Source organism: Narcine bancroftii, chromosome 8 (assembly GCF_036971445.1).
Source record: "Narcine bancroftii isolate sNarBan1 chromosome 8, sNarBan1.hap1, whole genome shotgun sequence".
In the NCBI taxonomy this organism is placed as follows: Eukaryota; Metazoa; Chordata; class Chondrichthyes; order Torpediniformes; family Narcinidae; genus Narcine; species Narcine bancroftii.
This window is the reverse complement of record NC_091476.1, coordinates 42,418,415-42,441,799: the sequence shown is the minus strand read 5'-3', so window position 1 is coordinate 42,441,799 and position 23,385 is coordinate 42,418,415. Positions and strand designations below refer to the sequence as shown.

The following is a 23,385-nucleotide window of genomic DNA, read 5'->3' as shown; positions in this document are numbered from 1 at the left end:
CGTAGTTCAAATACTTTTAAATTTCAGCCTTAAGCATGTTCATTCACCAATGATCCGCAGCACTATGGGAGAAATTGTCAAATGCTCACAGTCCTCACAGAGGAACTTCCATCTTGTGTTCTGCTCCTCCATCGCAGTACTATGCAACTTCAGAACCACTTTGACCATTGCCCCTCTTCATCACCCTTGCCATACTCCTCCATGGCCACTTAGCCACTGCCCGTATATTATACAGAATATGTGTGATGGCATCTGTTAGTAATGAGACCTCAGGGTTTAATCAGATGGGCTGCGATGCCTGCTTCGCTACTTGGTTTAGGGCTCTCGATCAAACACCTCCTGCCACCATGGTTAAAATCTGTTTGCTCCCTCATTTACGTTTAGTAAAACTCTAGGGTTGTTGTTGTTCCCTGACCAAATGGGTGGCTTTTACACCAGGCAAGAGAATATTTGTTTCCTCTGAAGACATGAAACTTGGCTGAATCACAGCAGATAACCTTCTTACAGACTTGCCTTTAAAAGGCACACCATGTTACACAAACAGGCCATCATTTGTCTGTTTCAAGGCTGTTGCCTTGCGTTGGCATCCTTGCCAGGTCCTGAGCTTCTTTATCAGCCAGCTGGATGCTTGCTTCAAAGTGGGAGCTCCAGGAAGCAGACAGAATGTCCAAGTATGTCTTTGCTTTCAGCTCCAACTCACTGGAAGCAGCATTCTGTTAGAATTGGGTCACTGCAGATTTTTAGAAGTGGCAATACAAGCCTGTTGGCAAAATACACTCTGTTGCTCTTTTTCATCAACGTGAGGTGAGTAATGTGGAAAGTTTTACCATTGCCAATTTATAAATTATTGACATGTTAACCTTCAATATGTTTTATGTTACTGAAATTGGTCGCATTAGAACTTATTAACATCATAAAATTTGTTAACCAAACTGAGAAACAATAAAGCAGTTTATTTTTTATATTATGAGTCAACCTTTGGATTTACCATGCATGATATTATGGTGCATGCATAAAATATTATTTTGTGGTATTTTCATTTGAAATACTCTTCTGTTATTCAACATTTCTTGGGAACAACTTTTTCTAAAAATACATCTGGTGTCTTGCTTAAAACAGCCATTCTTGTTATCAAGTTCTGATTCCATATGAATTGATAGGTTTTGCAGTTCCCATAGGTTAATGGAATGAAGCAATCCATTTTGCTTTAAGTTCAGAAACTGCTTTGATAATGAGCAGATTCTTTTTGTTAAGAGAGGAGATAGAGTTGTTGAGCACAGAAAGGAGCCCTTCAGCCCACAAGATCCCTGCTATCCAATTTTTTGTCCATCTTTGTGAATCCTATTTGCCCACATTAGTACAATATACTTCCATCCCTTGTTTGTTCAAGTGCTTGTCCAAACAATTGTGACTGGATCTCCTCTGCCAGCAAGTTCAAGATATGCACCACACTCTGTTCTTTTGTTAAAAAAAATGGACATACAGCATGGTAACAGGCCATTTCGGCCCACGAATCCGTGCTGCCAATTATTACACCCAATTAACCTACACTCCTGGTACATTTTGAATGGTGGGAGGAAAGTGGAGCCCCTCCCCGGGAAAACCCATGCAGACACGGGGAGAAGGCACAAACTCCTTAAAGACCCGAGTCCCGATTGCTGGTGTTCTAAAGATGTTGCCCCAACCGCTACGTGAAACGTGCCACCACAACCGTTCTTTGTTCAAGATGCCTCACGAAATTCTACACAGACAACATCTACCACCCCACCTTCATTGATCTTTTTTGTTCCCTGCTCAAATCACTGGATCAGCTCAGTCAGACAGAATTTCCCCAGTTGAAAGGCAAACAAGAAAATCTGCAGAAGCAATGCAATACACAAACATGCTGGGCTAACTCAGCAAGTCCCATAGCATCCATCAGAAGTAAAAGGCTATTAACAGTTCAGGCCTGAGCCCTTCATCAGGAGTGCCCAAATAAAAAGGTGTGTGGTGTTGGGGGACAGGGCAAGGTGTAGGAGCACAGGATAACTGGTGGATATAGGTGGGAGGGGGAAATAGAGAATGGAGCTGAGAGGTGATGGGGGAAGACGCAGAGGGCTGAGAAATATGGGATTCTAATAGGAGAAGAAAGTAGCTGAGTTGCTCTTTACTCTCTCCCTTCTCTCTCTGATTCCTTTCCTTCACTCTTCTGCCCTGTCTCAATGATCTCCTCGATGCACCCACCACCCCCTGTATGAAGTAAAGTACTCCCTCAGATTCCCACTAAACCTTTACTCCTTCACTTTAAAAGAGTCTTACTGTTAATTCAGTTTCTTCCTCTACAGATACTGCCTTCCCTCCTGAGTGCTCCTAACCATTTCTGTTTGTATTTCCATTTCCCCTCCTGCTCTTCCTCTGGTATTCCATCCAGGGAAAACCAAAGCAATTTCTCTGCAAAGGAAGTTGCCTCGTTATCTGGAAGCAGGTGTGAAGATAAGACATACACAGTGTCAGAGCAATGTGGTTTAACGAGGTTAAATAAGAAAGTTTTCAGTCACAGTAATTGTAGTTTACACAAAAATTCTAGAGAAACCCATCAAGTCATGCAGGATTCTATATGTAGCAAAGAGGAAAGGTAAAGAAACATAACCAATGTTTTGGCCCTGAGCCCTTCATCAAGGTATAAGAGAAACACAGGAGGGCACCTGAATAAGCCGGTTGGAAGACGGGAGAGGAGTACAGGCCCACAGGCAAGAGGTCATAGGTGGACATGAATGAGATGGCACAAATGAAAAAAATGCTGAGAAGTGATAGGGAAAGGGGGTAGCATTTTGAATGGCGAGGGAAGGGATGGAGAGCTGAAGGAAAGGAGACAGAAAGAGATGGGGAAGAAAGGGAGATGGGGAGGAAGCTAAAGGAAGCTGGAGAAGTCAATCTTAATGTCATCCGGATGGAGAGTATCCAGATGGAATATTAAGTGTTGTTCCACAAATTTGTAGGTGGCCTTGGTTTGCATGAGGCCATGAACAGGCATGTCAGGATGGGATTGGGGTTATAGTTTAGCAAGCTGTTTTCACTGTGGTAAGAAGAAGACTTGTTTCAAGGAGTTTAGGGTCACAGAGTTTTCTAACACCTGTCCATGTCGAGCAAGGTACTTCTCTAAGCAGATTCTATTTGCCAATATTCAGCCCACATCCATCTCATCCTCTCTGCTCCATGTACCTATCCAAATGTGTTATTGTTTATACCTCTACCACTCTCTCTGACAGTTCATTCAAATCTTTGTCCTTAACACTCCACCCTGTAAATTTAGCTTTTCCTACTATGGGAAAATGACGATAACTATCCACCTTATCTCTTTCCCTTGATATGGTCCCCTTCATCTCCTAAGCTCCAGGGAGAAAAGTTCCAAGCTACCCAGCCTGTTCTTATAATTCAGGATTTTTCCTGCAGCAATCCATCATGAACTAATAAGGCAGGGGCTGTATTAAATTTATAAATGGGTAAAGAGCTAGGTTAAGTTAACGACTTAAATGGTGCATGAACATTTATCAAATTTTGATCATAATGTAATTGAATTTAACGATGGGCATGAATGGATAATATATACAGAGCACTAAATCTCTTGATTTGGCGGGTAGGATTCAATGCAATGAGACAGAGAATGTTCATCGTAATTCATAACCTTATGAGTCAAAACAATGTTCTGTTTCAGTGATGTCAAAGGCAACATCCTAATAATGAGAATAAAAATCATGAAATGTGAAGTTTGATTACTTTTGAAGCAGCATTATTTAAATGAGAAGTTTTCATATTCTGGGCACCTTGAGTCACCAAGTGGTAAGGTAAACAAAACAACAATAACCTCTCATTTGCCATTTCGCAGAGGTGAGAAAGGGAAAGAAATGATGGATAGATTTATTAGTTTAACATCTTCAAGATTCTGTTATTGTCATGTAATAGTTCAGAACATGTAACCTTACACGAAATTGCCTACTGCCTGCCTTAAGACAGATAAGGAGTTGCCATTAGTGTCACTTGGTGCCCCTTACAGTATTAGAAAAAGGGAAGCAAAAATTAGTCTCTTCAGAGTCATGTGGATTTGCCTCTGGCGCTCCTGCCATCTCTGAAGCTGCACAGACTCCTGCTCAATTTGTTGGCAACCTGAGCTCCAGATCCAAACCTCCGATATGATCAGCATCCAAGGCCCTTCTTGTTCTCGGCGCCCTCTCAAATTCTGACTCCGAAAGCTGATTCCCATGAGCCAGTCTCCAGTAGCCCGCAGCCCTTGCAGGTCCCCTGACCATGAATTGCTCACAGCCTCTGTGGCTTCTGAAGCCGCTGAGCCCCACGCTGGTCTACAGCTCTGGTTATTTGTAGATTCATGTCCTCTGCTTCCCCTTCTCACAGGTGGTGTTCTTCCTATTTCTGGTGCCCTGCAGTGGTTCAGTCCTCAAGGGAGGACTTGTGACAATCTCTCGTGGCCAGTACCAAGTGTCTCTTTAGAATATTTAGGCAAAATTTGGGGAATACATATCTTGAAAAGATTCACCTGTTGAAACTGATCTACAAGGGGAGAGTTTGAACAAATAAGTTAACACAGGAGTGATTCATGTGATGGGTAAATTCATTGTAGGTAAATTGTGGGGGTAATAAAACAATAAAACAACAATGAAGATGCTGTTTACATCTGGTACCGCACGGATGGCAGTCTCCTCAATCTGAGGTGCCTGAAAGCTCGCACCAAGACACAAGAGCAACTTGCCCGTGAACTACTCTTTGCAGACGATGCCGCTTTAGTTGTCCATCCAGAGCCAGCTCTTCAGCGCTTGACGTCCTGTTTTGCGGAAACTGCCAAAATGTTTGGCCTGGTAGTCAGCCTGAAGAAAACTGAGGTCCTCCATCAGCCAGCTCCCAACCATGACTACCAGCCCCCACACATCTCCATAGGGCACACAAAACTCAAAACGGTCAACCAGTTTACCTATCTCGGCTGCACCATTTCATCTGATGCAAGGATCGACAACGAGATAGACAACAGACTCGCCAAGGCAAATAGCCCCTTTGGAAGACTACACAAAAGAGTCTAGAAAAACAACCAACTGAAAGACCTCACAAAGAGTAGTGAACACAGAGCCATTGTCATACCCACACTCCTGTTCGGCTCCGAATCATGGGTCCTTTACTGGCATCACCTACAGCTCCTAGAACGCTTCCACCTGCGTTGTCTCTGCTCCATCCTCAACATTCATTGGAGCGACTTCATCTCCAACATCGAAGTACTCGAGATGGCAGAGGCCGACAGCATCGAATCCACGCTGCTGAAGATCCAACTGCGCTGGGTAGGTCACGTCTCCAGAATGGAGGACCATCGCCTTCCCAAGATCGTGTTATATGGCGAACTCTCCACTGGCCACTGAGACAGAGGTGCACCAAAAAAGAGGTACAAGGACTGCCTAAAGAAAGCTCTTGTTGCCTGCCACATTGACCACCGCCAGTGGGCTGATATCGCCTCAAACTGTGCATCTTGGCGCCTCACAGTTCAGCGGGCAGCAACTTCCTTTGAAGACCGCAGAGCCCACCTCACTGTCAAAAGACAAAGGAGGAAAAACCCAACACCCAACCCCAACCCACCAATTTTCCCTTGCAACCGCTGCAACCATGTCTGCCTGTCCCGCATCGGACTTGCCAGCCACAAACGAGCCTGCAGCTGACATGGACATTACCCCTCCATAAATCTTCATCCGCGAAGCCAAGCCAAAGAAGAAGAAAGAATAAAATACGGTGTGTAGGTTAGTGTAAATAGCTATTGGATAGTCCATTGAATGATCAAAGGACCTGTTTCCATTCTGATATTTCTGTGACTCTAACTCAGAGACTGCTTATATCAAAAGTTGGGCGAGAAGATGAAAGAATTGACTCTCTTAGGAGATTAGCTGGGTGGTTGGAGTCAGAGGAGAGATAATGGTGAAGTGGACAGTATGTGATCTGCATCAACTTACCTGGAAATGTTGGGGCTGTATCTACTCCCTGAATCTATTCACGAGTTGGATGATGGAAGAGGAAGCTACGGTCCAAATTGCTGATTGTACCCCCCCCCAAGACGTATAAGCACAAGGGTAAGATTATAAAGTGATATTTATAAATATTTATAAATAATTAAGGTCTGTTTTAGAAGAGTGATACATGGACTCTTGAGTTAAATCACAAGCAAACATCACACTGACTAGAAATTAGTTAAAAACACTTGGAAGAACTGAAGGAATATACATGTTGGGTATGGAATCAATTCAGGATAGGGAGTCTTGTGTTCAGATTACGGAGGATGGCAGAAGTTTGAAACAGTGCAAATGTCAATGATGCTGGGCTCATTTCAGATATGAGATTGATACATTTTTGGTTAACTACATGAATTGCAAAGCACAGGAAAAAGAAAGGGGCTTATGGGAATCTGGTCAAAGATTTGCTGTAATCTTGAATGGCACGACCAACTCACAAGGTTTGATTGTTCCTTCCCACATCTGGCCCTATTATTTGGTGCAGAATTTTAGCTCAGTTTTCTTTCCTTCTGAGCTAAAAAGTACAAGAGGAGACACTTGATGTGACCATCATTAAATCTGTAGCACGTGACGTGACACTATATTCTTCCCATGCAGCCTATGCTTTTAATTGTTTCCATTAAATTAGAGCTGTGTGCATGTTGTGCAGGGTCAGCCTTTTGCCTATCTGCATCTAATACTATAACTGTTTCTCTACCATGTAAAATGTTCACTGCCTAATTATTATTGGATAATTAAAATATGACTACGTCTATCTTTCACTTGGTCACTCGCTCTGTCAGTTCTCTGTTCAACGATGTGCTTGGAGACCATAATTAGCAGTGCAAGAAAATGATTCCAAACATTGTATTCAAAATTATGACCCGTGAAAATACTTTTTAGAATATTTATTACTGTACTAAATAATAACTTTTCCCTCAGTTAGGTTAGGTTCCACAACCTTCTGAGATATAAATCAGACTGGCTGTGTAAGCAGGACCTGGGACTTCCTATCTATGGAAAAGGACACTATTCACATGTTCAGGATGCCCCAAAATTACTTCAAAACCAAGCTGTACCTGGGGAATTGTTAATAGTCGGTATCACAGTTGTCTTTTTACACACAATCCAGCTAAAAAAAACCACAGCTATATGAGATGGGATGAGTGTTTCTTGTCATCAGCATGTGCAATATAGAGGTACACCAAGATTCTTTCTTCCTGTAGCAAAACAGGTATATGAACAGGAACAGGCCCTTTGGCCCACATATCTTTTACGAACATGATGTCCATATCAAGCCAAAACTCATTTGCATGCACCCTCCCCTTCACATCTATTTAGAGTCCAGATTATTATCTGCCTTCACCACTACACCTGCAGCCTGTTCCAGGCATCTACCACTCTCTGTGTAAAATATGTCCCCTAAACCTTCCTCCCCCTCACCTTGAATGCATGTTCTCCATGCTTTTACCCTGGGGTAAAAATTCTGACTTTCCACCCTATCAATGCCTGTCGTGATAAACAGCTATCAGGTCTTCCCTCAGTGTTCTGAGGAATCTAAGATACTATAACTGCAATAACATAAATTAAATTACCATAACGCACCGACAGAAAATGTGCAAATAAATATAAAGGATAGATATGTAAATATTCACAGTTGTAGTTATTCCAAGAAAAAAATAATGATCATAAGATAAAAAGAGTCAGAAAAGATGCTTACTTATGAACCAGGGCCAATTAAACTATTCTTTGGGATATGGTAGGTAACCGGGAAAAAAAAGTAGGGAATCGCAGGGAGGGAAACTCCACACACCCTGCATCTAAAGTTGGGATTGAACTCTGTGATGCAAAGGCTCCTAACAAGCAGAATAATATGTTTCTTCCGCGTTGGCCAGGATGCAAATATAATGTCCACGGCTCGGAGAAATTATCCTTGGTTTGGTCTTTTGCAAGAGGCCAGAATCTCACCTTAAATGTCTCAGCTGGAAATATCATCTCTGACAGTCCTCACCTGTCAGCATTGCATTAAGTGCAAGGTTAGAGTCATAGAGAGTGGAAACAGGCCCTTTGGTATATCTTGCCCAGGTGTTGACTGCCAGAGATCACTGATTCATAAGTAAGAGAGCATCCCACTGAGCTGCTGTTGATGGGTACAATGAATAATAGGGTGATATAAGTGACATAGGGATGGCTGCATTATGAATTGTAACATCTGGCCAACTGGACTTTCTATATTTCTGCAATAGGACATAAAATATTATAGCACAGTTCAGGCCCTTCAGCCCAAAATATTGTGCTGACTTACCCCATAACCATGTCATTTTTTTCTTTTACAAACCTATAACCCCCTATTTTTCTGACATCAATGTCTCTTCTAAGAGTCTTTTGAATGTTTCCATTGTACCAGTCCCCACTACCACCACCCCTGGCATTGCATTCAGTCACCCACCACTCTCTGTGTAAAAAAACTCAACTTTGATGACTCCCCTAAATTTTCCTCCACTAACCATAAACATATTCTGTATGTCAATGCAGAATCGGCCTGTAAAAAGAAGCCATGGGAAGAAATGCTGCTTTGAATAACCTGAGTTGTAAAGTAGCTTTGTTTGTTTAAATTAGTGGCCAGCCTCCAATTTGAATGAGAAGGGATATGAACATATTTTATTGTAAGCCTATTTTTCCAATTTATTTTCCTTTCCTGCTTCCACTTATCAACCATCAGCTTTTACTTCTAATGGCCCACAGCCCACCACCCCCCTTTCCTTTCCGCACCTTGCTCCCCTGCCCATCGTCTCCCAGCATACCTGCCAGGCCCAACATCAATCCTCCTTCTCACCTCTTTCTGCTAAACATCTCTCCTCTGCACTCTCAGTCCTAGTGTGAGGGTCAAAGTTCAAACTTATTGTCTGAGTACATACATGAGATCACATGGATTCTATTTCCTACAGGCCAACCTAAAACACCAACCATCCCTTTGTCTCCGCAGCATCAGTGGATGCTGCTTGATTCACTGGTTAATGTATTGAAAGTGTTGGTGAATGAAACAATGACATTGGTACACCTTTCCTGAATTGGAATATAGAGGATCAGATTTCTCCTAAATGTGATCACGTGGCTGTACTGTAAAAGACAGAGAGCAGTTTGATTCAATGAAAGCAGTGTTCAGTGGCAGGTGTCTGAGATGCTGCTTTTCCAGACAAGTAATTCATCTACAAAATGGACAGAAGAGTTTTAACTGGATATTGAGCTGAATGCCAGACATGGTGGCAGGAGTACCAGGCCAAAAGGAAAGAAATATCTCTTGGGAATAGATCAGCATATGGAGGAGTATACAAAACAGAAGCAGAAGTAAGCCATTTAGCCACATATATTTTCTCTGCATTTCATCAAGATCCCACCAAAACACTAGCAACCACACATCCCTTGATTTCCTCTTCATATCTGAGAATCTGGGTTTTGAGTAAACTTCAGATCCTGCAAAGGTCCACACTCTCTGCATTGGTTCATTTCTCCAGAGTCAAATCTTTTTGGTTAGAGGTAATTATTTTTGGAGAAAATATTAACAGTTATACACAGGATCCGAAGGTATTCTTGTTGGGAAATATTAAAGTGGTTAGTCCTAAATTAAGATTAAGCATGTATCAAATTGAATTTTTACAATTAACTTTAGCTGTTTCTAAGAAGTGCACAGCTATTACTTGGAAATCAGATACGGATTTAGGGATGGAGAGATGGCATGTTGAATTGCGTTCTTGACTTCCACTTGAGAAAATAACAATTTATGTAATAAAGCATTTGTTTCTTGAAAAAATGGAGCCCATATTTACAGTATGTTGGTTTGAAAGAGTGAAGGACTCTCTGAAAGCCCATCCTGTCGGTAACCTTCAGCTCCATTATTATTTGTATTGAGAGTTAAATTTTCATTTTGGCTTCTCCTAATTTATTTTTCTTTTCTCTTTTCTTGATTCTTTAGGGTAGGGGTGGTGAGGGAGGGAGGGTGGGAGGGGTGAGGGATTTTTTCTGTATTTACCACATTTGTACTTAGTATTATTGATTATGTACATATGCATGTGGATTCTTTTTTAATTTTTAAATAAAATGTAAAAAAAAACACAATCTGCATGAATAAATTTATCACATCAATCTCAAATGTTCAGATTTATTGTTGTATGTATAGATGAGGCAGTGGTAGAAGTAGCAGATGAGTTAGACATATTATAAATAGTACATCAAGTGAATCACACTACAAACTGCCGAGTTACAGAGAGAGATCAAGTGACGCAGATCAAGGACAACTTAGTTTTACTATTTAAGAGTTCATTCAGGTGTCTTTTAACGGCACACACAAAACAAAAGCTGTCCTTGAATCTGATGGTGCAATCTTATTAACCAATCTGCTTCTTGACAGGATGGGGCGGGGGCGGTGAAGGAAATGTACCCGGATGGGATGTCTTTTAAATATCTTGGCTGCTTTTCCAAGGCAGCAGAAGTTATAGACAGAGTCAATGGAGGAGGTGGGGTGGGGGAGGGGTGTGCGGGGTAAGGACATTAGGGTGTGCGATAGCCTGAGATACATTCACAACCTTCTGCAGTTTCTTATGATCCTGGGTGGAGCAAATTCCTGTCCCACAAAGTGATGACAAGATGCTTTCAAAAGTGCACGCGTAGAATTGGTTAAGGGATCTGGTAACATCCTGAATTCCCTCAGGGTCCTGAGGAAGTAGGGAGATCGGTGCGCTTCCGTGGCCATTAAATTGATGTGGTAGACCAGAACAGGTCACTGGAGATATCCCAAGAAACCTAAAGCTGTCCACTGTCACTGCCTCAGCACCATTGATGCAGACCGGGGACTGAGCTGTACCCCTCTCCCAGAAGTCTGTGACAAGTTCTTTGCCTTTGACGATGCTGAGAGAGAGATTGTTGTCCTGTCACCAAGCCACGGCTCCCTCCATCTCCCTTCAGTTCATTGGTGTTAGTGATCCTCTTAATGTAAGTGGGGTTTTCTGCAAATTTATAGATGAAGTTGGAGCTGCATTTGTCCATCCTGACATGGGAGTCCAGGGAATAAAGTGGAGGACTGAGGACACAGCCTTGTGTTGCCCCCGATATTCTGTGACCCTCCACTACTAGTTCTGAATTTCTCAGTGAGGGAAATATTCTTCCTGTATCTGGCCTGTGGAGTCCTTCTGAGCTCCAGAGAATACTGGCTTGGATAAGTTAATTCTTTCTCATTCAGCATTCTGAACTCCTGGGCACAGTTTATTGAATTTTTGCTCCATTCCATCTAGGATAAATACATTCTTTTATAAGTAAGCAGACCAAAACTGTGAACCGTGCTCAAAAAAATTGATCTTATCAACACAAAGCAACAATAAAATGAATTGTGCTCTTAAAATACTCAGTACGCATACTTCAAGAAAATCCTCAAAACTGTGGAAGATATTATCCTTTGTATTTCAGAGAAGAGATATGAGAAGTTTGAGTTATTTCTCAAATTGATTGTAAGGATCATGAGTTTCTAATTGAGTGATAACAACCTCGCAAGGCATTTCCTGGGTAGTATGGTTAGTCCATAGTGGTTAGCGAGACGTTATTTATGCACCAGCGACCTGGGTTAAGGCATTTGGACATTCTGCTCCTGTCTGCATGCATTTTACTCAGTTGCTTTGATTTCTTCCCACCCTCTAAAATGTATGGGGTTGTAAGTTAATTTGGGTGTAATTGGGCAGCAAGGGTTTTAATGGCTCGAAATGGCTTCCCCTGTGCTCTAAATACAATTTTTAAAAATTAAACAAAATGTATCAAGGAACCATGTGTCCATGATTAAAAATCCGATCTAAGAAGTAGATATTATAAGGCATGATTAAAGGGAGATTTGTATGTGGAATTACAGAGATTATGGTGGCATAGTTAGTGTAGTGATTAGCGCAACGCTTTAACAGCACCATCAATTGGGGCCAGACTGGGGTTCGAATCCCACGCTGTCTATAAGGAGTTGGTACGTTCTCCCCGTGTCTGCTGGCTTTTCCCCAGGGGCTCTGGTTTCCTCTCATCATTCAAAACAAACCGGGGGTGTAGGTTAAAGGGATGTAAACTGGGTGGCACAGATTTGTGGGCTGAAGTGGATGGTTACCGTGCTGCATGCCTAAATTAAAAAAAATAGTGTCATCCACAATGGTGGAGAAATTAAAGTCCAGGTTGAAAGAGGGCTAGAATGGATGGAATGTTAAAAGTTGTTGAGGTAGGGGAGGTTTAGAGCAGCCAATCTTTTTTTTTTGGCTATGCCCTGTGGTGATACGACCACCAGCCTACTGCAGGGGGCGATCTCTGTACCTGGAGGAAGATCATCTAAGGGGCTGACTCCACCTGTCGATCAGCCGACTTGAATATAAACCTGAACCAACCCCTCCTGAGCCAGTCACACAGAGAACCACCAAGGCATAAATTGGTGTTCAGACTTTTACTGGAATAAAGCCTGTTGTACAGACTTTTCTGAGTTTGTGCTTGCTTGCTGCTACCTCAGTGCACCACATGCCCCTCCTTTAGGACTCTGCTCAAAGGTTATGGGCCCCCTTCCCTGTGAAGCAGTCAAGATTTGGTTTCTTCTGTACTTCTAACCTATTAACTACTTTAAAAAAAAACCATTTTTTAAAAATGACTGAAGGCAACATGAGATGAAACAAAAATAGGGCTTTTACTTAAATGTGCTGTAGCCCTCAAGGGGTCCCTTGGTCCCCCGCTGAGAATAGCTGGTTTAGAGTATGGGAAGGTTCAGTGCAAGCTGGGAGAAAAATGTAAAATGTAGGACCACGAGAGAGGACTCAAGATGTTGCAAATATCTGTCTGTAGGATGAATAAATCAATCGAGCCATTCATCATAGGACAGACCCTTCAACCAACAGATTCATGCCCACCATTTTAGCTTTCTGGGATAATCCAATTGGTCTGCATTTCATCCATATCCCTCTAAGCCTCTCCTATCCATAAATCTGCTCAAATGTCTTTTGAATGCTGCTCACTTGCTTTTTTTACAGATTCCTCTAGTAGCTCATTCCAGATGCAAGCCACGCCATGAGTGAAAAATGTTGCCTCTCAGGTCTCTCCTAAATTTTTCCCCTCTTAATTTAAATTCTAGTTCTCGAATCATCTATCTAGGGAAATGTATGTGAGCACTGACCACCTCCCCTGCACCAACTCAGTTTTGAATCCAACACACAAGCTCACTGGGTTGGATAATGCTGACCGTTCTGCATGAAAACGCCAGCTTAATGCAAAGCATGTTTCAGTGGATTTCAGCATTCCACACCTGACCAATGCAGAGCGGATGACAGAATGTGTTGGAGGTCATCGAGTTATCCAGCAGAGAAACAGGCCTCTTGCTCAACTGGTCCATGGTGGCCAAGTTGTCTACCCATGCTAGTTCTATTTGTATGCATTGGATCCACATTCTTCTGAACCCTTCTGATCCACATATCTCTCCAAATGTCTCATAATCACCCTAATTATACTCACTTTGATCATTTCTCTTGGTAGCTGGATTCAGATACAATCTAGCCACTGAGTGAAAAAGTTGTCCAAGTCCCTTTTAAATCTCTCCTCGCTCAACTTACACCTCTGCCCTATTGTTCTAGAGTCATCTAGCTTTGGAAAAAGATTCTGTATTCTGTTTATCCATGCCCCTCATGCTATTATAAATGCCACCCCTAAGCCCCCTATCCTTTTTTTAATAAAGACCCCATTTATCCAACCTCTCTCTTTATCTCAATCCCTCCAATTCCAGCAACATCCTGATGAATTTGTTCTGTCATCCTTCCAAATTATTGATGCCTTTCTCTCATTGAGTGACCAGAACTGCACACAGTACTCCAAGTGTGGTCTCACCAACATCTTACAGAGTGGTATGATGAGGTCCCTGCTTTTGTACTCGAAGCTCTCTCCAGTGAATGCTAGGGTGCCAAATGTCTTTTTCACCACCCTGCCCACATAAGTAGCCACATAAATTGAACTCTGTACTCTCTGTACTTTAACAATCTCCATGGCCAGCCATTTACTGTCAAGTCCTACCCTAGTTTGCCCACCAGAGTGTTAATTTCCAATTGCCTCTCCCTTGGCCCTTCTTTCCATCTGCAGTACACTTTGCTATCCTTCCTCACTGCCCACTGTGCCACCAATTTTGGTATCATCTGCAAATTTACACATGATGTTTACAAAATTGCCATGAAAATCATTAATATCCAAAGTAAACAACTCTGGACCCAGCACTGGTTCCTCTGGCACAACACTGGTCACAGAGCTCCAATCAGAAAACTCAGTGATTTTGATTTTCATCTCAGCGGGGATGCTTCAAGGGAACTTGCATGATTATTTTCTTTTATTTTGATAGTTCATATACACTCTGAATAAATCCATAAACTGTGCTTCTCCTGTTAAGTATCCCCTCTTTAAAATACTGGGAATGCTAACATTCCTGGATAGAAATAAAAGATTTCTCAATCCCAGTGCACACCAGACTCTTACAATATTCGAATGGAGCCTCTTGCATATATAATCATGTTTAGAAAATGTACTTGACATACTAATGATGAAAAGAACAGTCCATTGCCTCCCTGTTTATCACAAGTGTCACATTACACAAAATGATTCATTACATTTCCAATAATCTTTAAAAATCAAAATCTAATGTAAAGATGAGACTTTCATCTCTAAATCACATAAATCACTCAGCTTGAAATAAAGGCTTTTTTTTACAGCATAAATCTGAATTGTCCTGGATGAGAAGATTTTAATAAGATGCAAATGATTTTTTTTCATATGCCATTCCGCTTTTCCTGATGCCATTCCGCTTTTCCTGCATATCATTTAAGCCACGAAGCCGTCCCTTGTGGTATATTTGAAGGCGAGCAACCAATGGGAAGTCTGAAGGACCTTCACATCTATGCAGTTATGACAGTTCAGGTCAAATCTAATGAGCTGGTTACTCAAACTACAGATCACTGTGTTAATAAACCAACCATCACTTTCACTGAACATCCAAGGTGGCCTTGAGAAGTTCATTACTATACACACAGGTGAGTTAACTTTTCTTTATTTGAGGAATGTTTGACAGCTCTTGGACTGTACTCCTCAAAGTTCAGAAGAATTGAGGAGGGGGCGGGGGGTTTGGGAACTTCACAGAAGCATTTTAAATGTTGAAAGGCCTGGACAGAGTAGATATGGCAAAGTTGATTCCCTTTGTAGGGGAGTCAAGGACAACAGGGCACAACTTCAGGATTGAAGTGAGCTCAATTAAAACAAAGATGCAGAGGAATTTCTTTAGCAGAAGAGTGGTGAACCTTTTCAATTTGCTACCACAAGTGGTTGTGGAGGTCAGGTCATTGGATATTTTTTCAGGCAGAGATTAATAGTTATCTGAATAGTCAGGGAATCAATGGTTATGGGGAGAAGGCATAGCGGAAAGGCTAAGTGAGAGAATGGAGGAGACTTGATTAGCCAAATAACTTATTTCTGCTCATATATTTTATGCTCTTACGGCCAAGATAAGTTTTTATGCCCTGCTATACAAAGTTTATAGATTGGGGTTGTTATTTCTGCACAATGTGAAAGAGCAGGTTAAATGATTCATCTAGTCAATGCTTGAAGCCATGGTTCTGAGCTAATTCTTGTCCCAAGTAGAGATTTTCAAGTTCTGCCAGCCAGATGAGGGGGACTGATTTGGTCTGTTGTCAAGGAACAAATTACACGCTTGAGGATACAGCAATTTTCCTTAAGACCTACCTATTTGCATTTCTGAAGCGCAGTTTCTTCAGGATATACTGCATTTATTCAGTATGGGGATGGAATTGTATAGAGATTAGAGAGCATGTGAAGTATCACAGATGGAGGTGGGGAGGGATGGGATCGGAGTGGGGTCAAAATAGAGTTGAGGTAAGCAGATATAGTTCTGTGGAGCAGGTGCACATGGAAGTGTTAGGTCTACTGGGACAATTGGATTTATGCATCTTGAGTAGGAGGTAGAAGCAGGCAGTGCAGGTTTGAGAAACAATGAGTTGGAGGCTGTGGAAGGGAGATGATTGGTAGAAACAATGAGGTTGGAGGCTTTGGGATGGAGATGATTGGAAGTGATGAGTCAGTTTTGTGCATGAGACCATTGTTTGATTAGTTTTGGTGGGGTCCTGTTGAAGGGATAAGTAAGGCGGGAGAGATATCTAAGAGTTGTCATCTGGCTTCAGTCAGATAGAGGTCAGTACACCATACCATATTTCTGTGCTTTCACAAATTATTGTCCTAACATAAGATTCTAATTGTCCTTAAGACATATCTATTTGCAGTTCTGAAGCACTGTTCTTTCAGGATATAGAAATGCCTTCAAATACTCCATGAATCCTTTGATATTGGTTATCTCTTGGCTTCTCTTCTCTAATAATGTGGTAATATTACTTGCATATTGCATTTGACGTATCTTACATACATGTGTGGCTGCAGCAAAAAGAGTTTTGGTGCATCAGTACATTGTACCTATTTATAGGACAATAAAGTCACTTTGATATTGATATTGCAGCAAGTTTTGGCTTTGAACATTACCCATTGGGTAGGAAGAAAGCAAGAGGTTGATGGGCAGGTGGGGAGAATATGATGCAGGGGTACTGGGAAATCAGAGAGGGGATGGCACAGATGGGATTGATCTACTGGGTGCTGGTATGACCAAATTGTCTTTTTCCTCATTGTAGTAGGTTTGTCATGGAATATACTTGGCGTGGAGCAAATTAAATATCGTAGGAAACATGGCCACTAATCCATGGATAGCAAGTCACAGTCAACAATTTGGCAACAACTTTGTAATCTGCTTTAATGATGAAAATTGACAGATAAATATTGGTCAGTACACCTTTCTTTCTTTGGCTTGGCTTCACGGACGAAGATTTATGGAGGAGTATGTCCACGTCTGCTGCAGGCTCATTGGTGACTGACAAGTCCGATGCGGGACAGGCAGGCATGGTTGCAGCAGTTGCAAGGGAAAATTGGTTGGATGGGGTTGAGTGTTGGGTTTTTCCTCCTTTGTCTTTTGTCAGTGAGGTGGGCTCTGCAGTCTCCTTCAAAGGAGGTTGCTGCCCGCTGAACTGTGAGGCGCCAAGATGCACGGTTGGAGGTTGGAGTACACCACACTTCTTCAAAATAGCATGATAGATGTGTGGAAAGGGTTTCATTTTAGCATCTCATCTGGTATTGATACATGATGTCAATGCTCTCCCAGAATATTCACCTGAAGACATGTGCTAACTTCTCTGGAAGGACATTGACCCGAATTGCTTCCAAATGCAAAACAGATAATGCATCTACTCTTTTTGGGTATATTTCAAGGTTTGGATGTGCCCCAAAATGAGCGGCAAAGTGATTTGAATTGAACTGTACGTTCAGTCATTACTACAAGTAATGCTGCATAACAATTGTTGGGGCTGCAAGAATGCAGAGAGATGAATGAGCACACAATGAGAAGTTGGTGGGAGTCAGTGGGTCCAACACCATCCATGGAGTGAAACATTTTGGGTCGGGACCTTGCAGCGAGATTCTTTTTGCTCACAGATTTCAGTATCTGCAATTCATGCGCTTGTGACAGAGATGAATGTCTGGATCATCAGCTTTCACCAATTGGTGAACAAGAGTTGTAATCTTCTTCTAATGGCAGGATAACAGCAGTTTCAGTAATGGTCCACCAGAAGGTAGAGATAATCAGGTAGTATCTGCTATATGCTGTAAATGGTAGATGTTTCAATTGTAACATCCAGCTATTCTCAGCTCAGAGAAAAAAAAATGTTTCATTGATATTTGGACTGGAGGCTTTGATTTTTAAATAGATTCTGAAAATTTGAAATTTTAAGGTGATTTGTCACATTATACCTAGAACAGTGAGAAGAATTATTTTACAACAGGTTATCTCTGAGATTCATACAGCTGTATTATAGAGACGAATGAACACAATCACAGAGTATAGAGTTGCAATGAATAAAAGATCAATTAGCACAAAGCAAGCATAGCAAGTGTTCCATATTCTAAATATGGCACAGTTGGCTTAGATTCTTGATCTCTTCCCCAAAATCTTCTATCTATCCCCCTACCTATCAAATACCCTATCACTACAGCTCTCCTCTTCTCCCTCCTTCCTTTCTGAGTCTTGGTGCCAGAGACGTGACCACTACAACATCTCCTTGGAAAGTCATCCGTACCAACAGTATCCAAAACGGTATACTTATTGTTGATGGGAATGGGGTGCTCAGCTCTGTCTATTCCCCTTCCCTCTCCTGACAGTCACCCAGCTAGCTGCCTCCTGACATTTGACGGTGTGGTGATATGTTTCCTCCATTGTATATAGTTATGATTCACTATATATGGAGCTGGCCTGCCCACTGATGACTCATACCCTATGATTCCTCCCCCATGGACCTGGGCCATAAAGGTTGAGCCACCTCTCCCTTCCTGCCATTCCTATACTTGGATCTGGGACAGCAAGGTTCTTCTGCACATTAAAGCCTTTCGTTCCCTCTGCCTAATCTTTGTGGTTACTGGAGGTGCCCTACAGGGGGTAACTATCTCCATGAATCTCCTGTTGCTACCTCTGCCTCCTGAATGTTCATCCAGCTCCAGACGTTAAAGGATGAAGCTTCATAGGCTTTGGCATATCCATTATGCTGAGGTGTTTCAGCCTCTGCATTCACTGTTGGTAGTACAGATAATGAGACAGGCCCTGGGCTATTTTCTCCTCAGTAGAGAACAATGTTGCAGTGGCTGCAGAAACATAGAGTGTCCAATGTCAGAGCTGGGAAACTGAATGGATGCCCCTCATCCTTTTGGTTATAATCATAAGGATTTGCTTTATCCAGGGTGGATTATTTCTGCCTTCCATCAGGAAATTAGACAGGTTCCCTCTGAGAGTGATCCATCCCTTGCCCTTTTCCGTTCCTGTGGATGCTGGGTGACCTCCAGCAGTTCATCACTAAAATCTGCAGCTGCTAGGTTCTTGTGCAATGCACAGATGTGCTGGAGAAACTCAACAGGTCATGCAGCATCCTTAGGAAGTGAAAAGCAACCAGCGTTTTGGGCCTGGGCCCTTGGTGAGGGATGTGGAAAAACAGATAGATGGGGGGGGTGGGAGTGGGGAGGATGGTGAGATGAAAGAGGAAGGGCAAGGGGAGGCGAACAGGTAAAATGAAATAGGTGGCGGAGAGCTTGACAGCAGCAGCAACGGAGGGGGAGCAGCGAGACAGAACTCCCTTCGAAAACAGGAGAACTTCTTCAGGGTGGACATCCCCCAAAGAGACATCGAATGGAGTTAAACAAAGAAATCTGCAGATGCTGGGGTTGAGTGCAGTATGCAAATGTGCTAGAGAAACTAGGTCGCAGCATCTGCAGGTTTTCTTGTTGACCTCTGAAGTCTTCTCTGTGTGGGGATGGGCACCTTATTTGCACAATACCGTATTCCTGACCTATACTGGAACACCAAGGACAAACTGTGGTTGATCAGATTCAACTCCATCATTATTGTGTAAAGTTCTCAGGACAACTTGCTCTTCTTTGTTTAAGTTCATCATGGGAAACAGCTTCAGTGACCTGTGTTGGTCTGATGGCCTCAGCACGACGGCTAAGACCTTTACTCTCTCAGTGCCTGAGGAAATTTTAGCACTCCTCAGCAATTTCTACAGTTGCATCATCGAGAGTATCCTGTCAGGGTCCATCACGGTGAAGGATGGGAACTGCTCCACCCAAGACCGCAAGGACCATGCTTTCCTCGGGTTGTGGAAGCGACAGTGAAAGTAGGGAAAGGGAGCCGACGTGATGGACACTCCCATCACTTGTGGCAAGTGGGAAAGCTGATCTGCTGAGTTTTTCTGACATTTAGCTTGGATTTCTGGTTCCACTTGCAAAGCCCTCAATTTAAGGAATCCAATCCTCACAATTAATTTCAAACTATAATTTTCAATAATTCAACATGAACAGCGAATGGGCAGCTCATTAGAAAATATAAGCAATCCTAAGGTAAAGGTCATCCAGTAATTTCTGCAAAAAAATAATGTAGACAGTTACACAACACTCCGAAAAGTACAGAATATAAAGATTATTGAACAATTCCATATAAATGAATGATAACCGGATAACAGATTATCAAATTAGGGAGAATGACATAATATGATGAAATTATTTCAGGTGCAAATCTTAGTTGGCTGCATTCAGAAGCTTATTGCTTAGTCAAGAAGCTGTGCGGCAGATTTTAGGTACAGTATCTATTTCAGGTATCCAAATAATTTCTCCCATTTCTTGATGAAGTTCTGTCCAGCAGGAAACTGAACCTGACACTTCCTGTTATAATTGATGTTGGGGCAGGGTTTCGTTTCCCCTGTTGTTCTCCTGCGTGGAATTCATCATTTCCTGGATTTTTCACTTTAACAATTGAGCCGTTGGTCAATGGATAGGTTACAACATGAAACCTTTGATATTAATAATAATGGTCAGGTTTATTGACATATACATTGAATAATGTACATTATCACCAAAATTCTGACTTTCAACAGGCACTTAGTAAATAAACCACAATGGAAACATGAAATTACATTATAATACAAAGGACAGATTAAAAAATACTTACAGTTATCTTAGCGCAAGAAAAATATGTGGTGTTACCATAGTGCAGCCATTCCTTTTATGGTGTCAGAACAGTCTCTGATTAGTGCAATAAACAGAGGTTCAAAAGCCTGATAGCTGGTGGAAAAAAGGTAAACAAGAAAATCTACTGATGCTGGGCTCTCGGGCGGTACACAAATGTTCTGGAGAAATTCACGCAGCATCCATGGGAAGTAAAAGGGAGCAGTGGGAAGAGGTTGTGACCAGGGTGATGGGGCTTGTTTGTAATGTTGGCAGCTCAATGTCGATGCCTTCAATGGATGGGAGGTTGAAGGCTGTGATGCAAATTACTCATACCATTTTAAAAAAGTACTTTATGCTGGAATCCGTGAATTGAAATGATGTCACTATTGTCCCTGCCCTGGAAATGTTTCCAAATTGCAAATAAAAACAACATACCCTGTGATTTATACTGGTATCAGCTGCTCTCTATAAAGATCAAAGTTGCTGTGTGACAGACCCCTCAATCACTGACCTGTTGCTGTTATTGGTTGCAGGGGTCCCGGCGTAGCATGAAACCACAGGCTGCCTCAAAGACATATCGCATCGCTTTGTGTGACAGTGATGTAGTGGCAACTCAACTACTGCCCGGCTGCCATCTGTGAAGTGCAGAGTACAAGTTTTAAGGGGAAACAAGCACAGCCCTTAAACCAAGGATAGCAGTTTTGTGACTTATTTTGTGAATTCAGATCGAGCATCCAGACATCCATTTAACACTATGCAGATACCAAATGTCTAATTTTTGGTTGTCTGTGTCATAAATGTTTCCAGGACTTATAAGACATTGACCTAAAGGACACTGTGAATTCAAGTTCAAGTTCATTATCGTCTGAAGGTACATATGCAACCAAACAAAACAGCATTTTTCCAGACCACAGTGCGCTCGCGTGCGCGTGCACACACAAACTTCACAGTAGATAATAATCATATATACACACAAAATTCATCTTCCTCTGCTACAGTGAGATAATTTACTGCTGAATATTACATGAAATACCTGCATGAGCAAGATTGTTAAAGGTTGATCCTTTCATCTCATATAAGGCTCTTGGAATTTAGGAGCATGGGGGGGAATATCATTGAAATATTTCAAATGTTAAAAGGCATGGACAGAGTAAATATAGAAAGTTGTTTCCCTTGGTGGGAAAGTCAAGAACAAGAGGGCACAAATTTAGGATTGAAGGGCATCCACTTCGAAACAGAGATTCGGAGGAATTTCTTTAGCCAGAGGGTGGTAAATCTGTGTAATTTGTTGCCACAGGTGGAGGCCAAGTCATTGGGTGTATTTAAGGCAGAAATTGATAAGTTCTTGACCAGTCAGGGCATCAAAGATTATGGTGAAAAGCCCAGACAGTGGGGCTGAGTGGGAAAATGGATCAGCTGATATTTGAATGGCAGGCAGACCCAGTGGGCTGAATGGCCTATTTTAGCTCCTATGTTTTATGGTTTTTTACACTTGAATGGGCTTGGCATGTCACAACTTTTCACAGTCAGCAATGAAATATCCAGTTTACCACATACACACGAAATGGTGAGAACGTAGCTCCTTTATTCTGAAAAACAAAGGTTTAACTCTGTTGCTGGGCGGATTATTTGACATGTATCCACCATTTTCCAACCAGTTACCCATAATCTCAGTTGGCATTCACCTTACAAATCAGCTTTATGCCATCAGCAAACACAACCATTCATTCAATTAAATGCTTCAGCACTGATCCATGAGGTAGACCATAGTCACCACTTGCCATCCTGAAAAAATATAATCATTCCTCGCTAAACACAATTTGCTTGGGAACTCAGCAACATCAGTGGGAGAAGAAGAATGGTTGATGTTTTGACCTGAAATCCTTTATAAGGAGTGGTTCTGTATAGTAACAAAGTCAGCAGGTTGTGTTTGGCTTCAGATACCAATCACTGCAGTCTCCTGTGATCTCCAGTTATCACTACTTTTGAAAAAATTTCCCATCAATTTTGAGTCCATCCCAGGTTATCATTTGATTTAATTTTGCAATCTTATGTGGGATTTCCAAAAATGCAAATAGAAACATAGAAAATAGGTGCAGGAGAAATCATTCAAACCGTCATGTCCACTCCTCCATTCAATAAAAATCACAGACGATCATATTACTTCAGTAACCGCATCCATTGGCTCTTCCTAATCTATTCTACCAGGTACATCCTCAAAAATCTTGAGTTGGCTTATCAAACTCAATGTAACTTTAATAAAATCCTGATAACATTGTTTAATCCAACAGATGGTTTCCTAATGTCCTGTGATCACAGCCTTCACAGTATATTCTTGCCTATTCCCCACCCCTGATGTCAAGTTAACTGGCCTGCAGTTCCCTATTATAACCATGCACTGATCTAGATGAACCATTCCACAGTTCCAGTTGAAGAGTGCCCAGATGGAAAATTAGGTGATACTTCTCAAATTACTGACCTGTTGAGTTTCTCCAGCATTTTTCTTTTACTTCAATCAATGTATCCACATACTCATTGTCTACTTATTTTAGTGCTCAGATGGATTTTTGTACCCAGTAATATTTGCGACAGCATTCTTTCACAAATGCAATGAGCTACATATTCTTTCAATTAGGACTGATTAAGTTCATATTTGGCTTCAATTATTTTATTTTGAAGAATAAAAAAAGTATCTGTTAAATAAATACCAACATTTGAAGCAGGTAAAATTTAT

The 23,385-nt window shown here is 41.8% G+C and overlaps 1 long non-coding RNA gene across 1 annotated transcript; it reads left to right on the top strand.

Annotated features, from left to right (window-relative positions):
• The first annotated feature begins 710 nt into the window (after positions 1-710).
• On the top strand, positions 711-23,369 carry LOC138741728 (uncharacterized). The gene is made up of 3 exons (XR_011343715.1): positions 711-804; positions 14,882-15,085; positions 21,185-23,369. It is a non-coding gene; the product is annotated as an uncharacterized lncRNA (long non-coding RNA).
• Positions 23,370-23,385: the final 16 nt, after the last annotated feature.